This window comes from Pteronotus mesoamericanus, unplaced genomic scaffold (assembly GCF_021234165.1).
Source record: "Pteronotus mesoamericanus isolate MK-2021 breed Mesoamerican mustached bat unplaced genomic scaffold, CSHL_Meso_final contig_166, whole genome shotgun sequence".
In the NCBI taxonomy this organism is placed as follows: Eukaryota; Metazoa; Chordata; class Mammalia; order Chiroptera; family Mormoopidae; genus Pteronotus; species Pteronotus mesoamericanus.
The window spans coordinates 1,342,002-1,350,604 of NW_026555066.1; positions in this window are offsets into that span (position 1 = coordinate 1,342,002).

Here is an 8,603-nt window from a genome sequence, read left to right on the forward strand (position 1 = left end):
ACTGTGCCACGATTCACTTAACCCTTCCCTCTTTTTGGATATTAAGACGGCTTCCCTGTGTTTGACCATCAGAAAATAGTCCTGCAAATAATATTTTTGTGCTTAGAGCTTTTCCTGTTTGGAAGGGTGGGTGAGTGTTGATTTAGGAGCAGAAATGTTGGGGAAATGGCGTGAACATATTTTAGGCTCCTGTCAACCCGTTTTCCTGAAAGGGATTGTACCACTGACACCAGAGGCTAAATCCGAAACCAAGCCTAATGAACTCCAGGTCTTGTCTGTCTCCATCCTGCAGCAATCCTGGAGTTTATTATTAGTTCTGACCTTTGGGGCAAGACAAACACACAGTAAAGGTTCAGGGACAACTTTAGCAACTGCAACAGCTGACATTGTGAGGGGGTGCAGCTCAGGTTTCATGGTTGGGCAACTGGAGTGGATGAACTTGCCTCACTGAGACAAGGAATCAGAGAAGAGGAACAGGTTTGGAATGGGACAGATGAGATCAGTTTTAAATATGTTCAGTTGGAGGTGCCGTTGGGACATCTAAAGGGAGGTATCCAGGAGACAGGCATACATATGAATAAACAATAGTCTTTGCCCTACTCTGAACTCTCAGATCTCCATATCTTTGGATATCTCATAATTCAGTCTGTCTTTTCTCTTGCACAACCCTGGGAGATCCTTGAGGCCAGGATAAGGGCATGATTCATTTGTGTATCCTTCCTGTCAGTGCCCAGCACAGTGCTTCATACCTAGGAGGCCTTAGAAGTCTGTCCTGAATGAAGGAATTTCATTGATTTCTTAATTGGATGATTCCTGAAGTACAGATTCTGTTCTGGGGGAAAAGTTTGGGAAGCTTGAGAGTTATGGGAAGGCTTCCTGTAAGAGGTGGCATAATGTTACAGTTAATAATCATGACCATTTGCTTAAAATCTACTCTGTACTAATCACTCTGTCACATGCATGTATCAGAAATGCCACTTCTTGCCAGCCATCCTTACACACCTTCTCAGATAATATGTTCTACTTACAGCTCCTGCCGAGTGGTCAAGTGAGGCCTAACTATGTAATACATTCTCCTCTCCCTTAGGGTACAGCCAATCGCACCTGATCCAAGACCAGCCCCACAACCTGTGAGTTTTATGACCTGCTTGAAAAGATGGGGTGGGCCAGTCATATTGCTCTTTTGGGAGTGTGAAATAAAAACTTCAGAGAGGAGTTGCTAGTTAGTTGTAGGGAGTTGAGTCAACAGGTTCAGCATATCAGGACGCTGGTGAGGAATGGGCACTATGGACCAGGACAGGGGCAAGCTGAAATTCTTAGTTGAGTGACGAGCATGGGGAAACTGTGCAGAGAGAAGCAGACATGTAGTGTAGATGAGTCATGTTAATGGCAAAGCTCTAGAGCAGAGGGACATGCCTCATTCAGAATTTTCTTGTAGCTCCAGGCTTAATCAGCTCTTATTGTACTTGACTTCCTGCCCTTGCATTTCTTATTTTTGATCTAGCTTGACTAAGTTTCTGTTCCTTACATCCAAAAGAGCTCTAAACAAAACAATCCTTTACATAGGTTTGTACTTTGGCCCTCTGAGGTGAGTATACTTTTCCTCGTCTTACAAAGGAAGAAACTGAGAGTTAGTGAGATTAACTTGACTAAGCTAACACAGACAATAGGTGATGGAGCTAGTCTATCTAATTCTCCTACTCTCTTTTAAGACATTAATATGTTACTGTTATTTTTAAAAATTTCCATAAACTTGTTGTTAAAAAGATAAAAGAAAAGTAAATCAACATAGAATGATGTATTTGACCCTCAGTCAGCTGTTCCTACTCTCCTCTACACTTACTAAGCTCCAGCTACACTGGCCTCTGTTGTTAGAACACACAAAGGTTGTTCTTGACCTTGGGCCTTTTCACTGAGTGTTACTTTTGTTTGAGATACTTTTCTTCTTGATTTTCTCATTTCTGGCTCCATATTGTCATTTCGGTCTCAGCTAAATTACCATATCCTCAGAGAGACCCTGCCCAATCATGCAATGTACAATAGCACACCCAACTCTTCCCCTGTACCTTTCTGTCACATCACCTCATGTTATTTTTTCTGCATAGAACTTGTGTGGAAATTGTGCTGTTTGTTTATGTAATTGTTTATTGTCTGGCTCTCCTTCTACATTGAGAGCAGAGTCCTCATCCATATTCCCAGGATCTAAAACAGTGCTGCCACATAATATACAGGGAACCAACAATGAAGGGAAGGAAACCAGGACTCAAATCAATGATTTGGAACAAAAGGAAGAAATGAACATTCAACCAGGACAGAATGAAGAAACAAGAATTTTGAAAAATGAGGAGAGGCTTAGTAATCTCTAGGATAACTTTAAATGTTCCAACATCCAAATCATAGGGGTACTAGAAAGAGAAGAGGAAGAGTGAGAAATTGAAACCTTATTTGAAAAAATAAAGAAGAAAAACTTCCCCAATCTGGTGAAGGAAATAGACTTCCAGGAAGTCCAGGAAGCTCAGAGAGTCACAAAGAAATTGGGACCAAGGAGGAACACACCAAGGCACATCACAATTACATCACCCAAGATTAAAGATAAGGAGAGAATCTTAGAAGCAGCAAGAAAAAACAAGAGAGTTACCTACAAAGGAGTTCCCATAAGACTATCAGCTGATTTCTCAAAGGAAACTTATAAGAAAGAATGGTCTGGAAAGAAGTATTTATAGTCATGTAAGGCAAAGATCTACATCCAAGATTACTGTATCCAGCAAGGCTATTATTTAGAATGGAAGGGCCGATGAAGTGCTTCCCAGATAAGGAAAAGCTTAAAGGACTTCATCATCACCAAGCCCTTATTATATGAAATGTTCAAGGGACTTAGGTAAGAAAAAGAAGATCAAAACTATGAACAGTAAAATGACAACAAACTCACAAATGTCAATAATTGAACCTAAAACACAAAAACAAACTAAGCAAACAAGTAGAACAGGAACAGAAACACAGAAATGGAGATCACATGGAGGGTTATCAGCAAGGAGAGGGAAGGGGGAGAATGGAGGAAAAGGTACAAGGAATAAGAAGCATAAATAGTAGGTACAAAATAGACAGGAGGAGGCTAAGAATAGTATAGGAAATGGAGAAGCCAAGGAACTTACATGTATGGCCCATGGACATGAACTAATGGGGGAAATGCTGGTGGGATGGGGGTGCAGAGAGGAGGGGAATTAAGGGGAGAAAAAATATGGGTCAGCTGTAATAGCATAATCAATAAAATATACTTAAGAAAACAAATCCATAGCATTGCATTTTATGGATGTATCAGAATTAATTAGCCCCATCTTATGGGTATTATTTTTTCCCAATTTTTTGTTATAAGAAGTAATGTTGAAATAAATGAATAAATATTTTACATATATTTGCACAAATGTTCCTCATACCCATTTGTTGTATTTTGACTTTTCTTATGGGATATGAAAAGAGGAATTTGGTTTAAAATTATGTTGTCAAGTTTATTAATTATTTTCTTTATTGCTTCTCTGTTTTATTTTATGCCTTACAAATGCCTTTCCCACTCCAAAATTTTATATTGAAAATGATTCATCCATGTTTTTTGTTAGTCCATTCATGGTTTCAGTTTTACAATGAAACCTTTGATTAGTCTGTAATTTATTTTGAGGTAGGGTTTGAGGTAGGGATCTAGCTTTTTTACCCCTTTGAAATGGCAAGTCAGTTTTCTCAATACCATATATTGAATAATAATTTTTGGCCCAGTAATTTGCAGTGTCACATTTTTCATACATGAGGTTTTCATACATGCTTGGGTTTTTTTCTGCACTTTCTATTCTGTTCTATTGATATGAATGTTTATGCCTACACCAGTGCCATCCTTTTTAATTGATGTAATTTTATAATATACTTTCATATCTTGTGTGGCCAGGCTTCTCATTATCTTTTTCAGAAAATTTCCACTTATTCTACTTATTGCAGGTGAACTTTATCATTATTTTGTCAAGGGAGAAATAGCCTAGTGATTAAAAGGATTCATATGATTATGATTTTATAATCACAAGGATTATATTGAATTTATACATTAATTTAGAGAAAATTGTTTTTATAATACTGAGTCTTCTTACTGTAGAACAATGTGTGGGTTTATTTATTCAAGTCTTCTATGTTGCTTAGTAGAGTTTTAAAGTTTTAAAAAATACTCCATATATTCTGTGTTCTATATATGCTGTCTTAGGTTATTCTTTTTTTAAAAAAGTATTTTGTGTACTTATTTTTAGAGAGATAGGAAGGGACAGAGAAAGAGACGGTGAGAAACATTGATATGCAAGAGATACATTGACCCCGACTAGGGACTTGGCCTCTAACCCATGCACCTTCTCTGACTTAGGAATCGAACCAGTGAGCTTTTGGTTCATAGGCCGGCACTCAATCCACTGAGCCACACCAACCAGGGCTGTCTTGGGTTATTCTTATTTTTGGTTGAAGGGGATTTTTTCCCCTTTATCTTTTCAAATTGGTTCTTGTGGGAAAGCAATCACCAGTACTTCAGTAAATCCTGTTATTGTTTCTAATGGGTTTTCCATAGAATCCCTTGGGTTTTCAAGTCATATAGCTATGACATTAACAATTAGAGATTATTTTGCTCCTAGCTGTCCAAAGTTTATGACTCACTTAATTCTCTTGTGTAACTGTAGTATGTAGTATTTTAGAGAACAATTTAGTGGTGATAATGGAGATGTGTACTTTTTTGCTAACTTTAATAGAAATTATCATATTTCATCACTCAGCGTGACACTGGCTTTTGGTTAGAAACACATATTATAAAAATTGTCAAAGAAGTATCTATTCCTAGAAATGAAGTCAGGAATACATGTTCAATTTTGTTGAATTCATCTTTTGGACACCTGTTGAGATGATCATGTTGGTTTTTTCAATTTGCCTGTTAATATAGTGAAGTACATATTGTTCCTAATATTGAATAATTCTTGCACTCTTAGAATGGACCCCACTTTTTTAGTCTTTCTATTTACTACTGGATTCTGTTTCTTAACATTTTAGTTATTTTGCACCAATATATATTTTTTATAATCCTCACCTGAGGGTACATATTTATTGATTTTAGAGAGAGTGGAAGAGAGAGAGAGAGAACATTGGTAGGTTTCCTCCCATACATGATATGTGTCCAGACCGGGGATCAAACCTGCAATCTAGGTATGCACCCTGACCAGGAATTGAACTCACAACCTTTTGGTGCAAGGGCAAGGCTCCAACCAACTGAGCCACTCAGCCAGGTCATATTTTGCACCAATATTTATAAGTGAGATTGGTTTGTGGTTTTCTTAGACATGAGCTTTGTTGGGAGCCCATGCATTTTTGAAATGGTTTTATGAAGTCCCTGACTATTCGGTACTGAAGATGCTCTAATATTAGAAGAGGACTCCAGTTAGTGCCAACCGCCCATCCCCACACTTTCTCTGATGAGTTGAGTGGTTGCTGAGAGATTTTATATACTTTGTGGATATCTGTGGGAATAAGCACCATTAACTGTAAATGTGGAGATGTTAGCACAGAACGTTTAATCCAGGTTGTCCATATACATTACCTGTGCTGGAATTTACCAGGAGAGGATAAATGATGGTCATTCTGTGATATTATGTTTGCTCTTTAAAAATCAGTTATATTATTTGTAAAAGTAATTATTACTTTATATTAAGTAATTGTTACAGTATCAAAGGCTCATAATAAAAAAGCCTTTATCCTAGCATTCCACACCCCAATTTTCCCTCCAAAACCAACAGTCCCAGTTTTAGCTGCTTCCCTATATATTATGTCCATATTTCTATATAATGTGCTTTTCTTTTTCTTTCTTTCTCTCTCTCTCTCTCTCTCTCTCTCTTTCTTTCTTACTTTATTTCTTTCTTATTTTAAATGTAATAGATTAAAAAAAATCACTTTGAGCCCTAGCTGGTGTGGCTCAGTGGATTGAGCGCTGGCCTGCAAACCAAAGGTCTGCAGGTCATATGCCCAGGTTGCAGGCCAGGTCCCCAGCAAGGGGTGCGTGAAATGCAAGCACACATTGATGTTCCTCTCCCTTTCTTTCTTTCTCTCTTCCTCTCTCTAAAAATAAATAAATAAAATCTTTTTATAAAAATGACAACTTTGAATAAAGCTATTTTTTAAAAAATTCAGGAGATCAAGATGGTGGAGGAGTGAGTGGAAGTCACATTGACCTCCTGCCAGAACCAAATGGAATTACAACTAAATTGTGCAGAAATCACCTGGAACAAATAACTGAACAATAGCGAGAGAGGAGCCTTGTAACCTCAGAGACAGAATAATCAGCTTTAGAGCAATCTAACTGATAAGGGGTGCGGTAGAGACTGAAGAAGGCAGGCAGGGCACCCATGGGTGGCAGCACCAGAAGGATATTGAAACGGCCAGTTGCATCCCCCTGAGAAGAGTGGGGTCTAAACCATAAGCGGGGATCTCCAGCCTACAGCACCAGAACCCAAAAAGTACACAGAAAACAGCCAGCTGCAAAAAAACGGCAAGGTTGCTCTCTGCCAGAGACAGGCGGCTGGAGACTCAAAGAGCCTTTTAAAGGGCCAACACATACATTTTTATTTGCAGCCACTTACTCTGGTCTCCGGCAATGGCAGGGGCAGAGTGGGCTAGACACACCTGAGGAAAGACAGGGGGAGGAGGCTTTGGGAGAGAACTGAGAGAGTAGCCGGTGGGAGCCCAGTGCAGACTCCTCCCCCATAGGGTAGCAGTGTGAGTGGACCCAATAACCCCACCCCCAGGAGGGACTTCGCCCTGACCTGAGCTGTCTAAGCTGGCCTGTTGAATGCAGAGTGACTTGATTAAAGCTGAAGGAGACAGCAACCAACAGTAGATTCCTGGAAGTCTCGAACAGACTGTCTGAGGACAGACAGGGACGACATTGGACATCATCAAAAGCAGATCCAGAAGGTAAAAACAGTGGTCTCCTACCATAGAAGTTCACACCACAAAGTCAGGAAATCAAGACAGATCAACTTAAGAATCCGAAGCAAAAGAGAAGTTTCACAAATACTAGGAAGACAAAGAAATACTCCCCAGTTGAAGGGAAAGGAGGAATCCCCAGAGAGAACTAAATGAAACAAAGGCACATAAACTATCTGATATTCAGTTCCAAACAACGGTTCTAAGGAAGCTCAATTTTCTCAGAGAGAATTACCAAAAACTACAGGGAAACTACGAAGAACTTACTGCAAACTATATCAGCATGAAAAAGGACATAGAAAATATCCATAAGAGACAAGAGGAAATGAAGAATAGAATTTCTGAATTGAAGAACACAGTAGAAGGAATCAAAAGCAGGCTAGATGAAGAAGGGGATCGAATCAGCGAGCTGGAGGACAAAGTAGAAAAAAGCTCCTAGAAAGAGCAAGAAAATGAAAAAAGACTCAAAAAGCATGAAGAGGCATTTAGGGAAATGCAGGACAACTTGAAACGTAATAATATCTGTATAACAGGGATACCAGAAGGAGAAGAGGAGGAGGAAGGGATAGAGAATCTGTTTGAAAAAGTAATGATGGAAAACTTCCCTAATTGGAGGACAGAAAAAGCCACAGAAGTCCAGGAAGCACAGAGGGTCCCATTCAAGAGGAACCCAATGAGGCCCACTCCCAGACATATCATCATTAAAATGGCAAATTTCAAAGACAAACAGAGAATCCTGAAGGCAGCAAGGGAGAAAGTGGTAGTAACATATAAGGGATCCCCAATACGGCTAGTAGCTGACTTCTCAACAGAAACTCTGCAAGCCAGAAGGGAGCGGCAAGCAATATTCCAAGTCATGAAAAGCAAAGGCCTGCAACCAAGACTGCTCTACCCAGCAAGGCTCTCAATTAAAATGGAAGTTTCCTAGACAAAAGAAGGCTAAAAGAATACACATCCACCAAACCCGCACTACAAAATATGCTAAAGGGACTGCTTTAAGATGAAGAAAAAGAGTCTATGAATAATCAGTTCCTTTCAGAGTTGCCAATACTTGATATTACCAATATTTTTAAATACATATTAATCTGATTGTGACAATGATGTATTTTAATTATTCCTTTAGTATTTATTGAAACTAAACCTGTTTTTTGATATTTCTCACCTATTTATATTATTTTTAAAAAGCTTTAAATGACTTTTTGGTATTCTCTATCCATTTTTTGATTAAATGTTTGTAGAAGTTTTTCCCTAAAAAAAACCAAAACAGACCATTAACCCTTTTTTATATATGTTGCAAATACTTTCCTATTCTATTACTTGTCCTTTAACTTTCTCTCTCTCTATATTACTGTGCAGTCTTAACGGTTTAATATAGTCAGATTGTCAATACTTTACCTTATAGCTTCTGTGTTTGAATATTTTACTTCTGGGTAAGAAAAATATTAGTTTATATTTTCTCCTAAAACTTCTTAGATTCTACATATTGATTTTTAACTCACCTGAATATTTCTTATATAATGTGTGAAATAGGGCTCTATATTTGTTTTATTTCAAGTAATAGTGGTCCATGTACCTTATTTGTTGAATAAGCCTTATTTTACCCATTGATATGA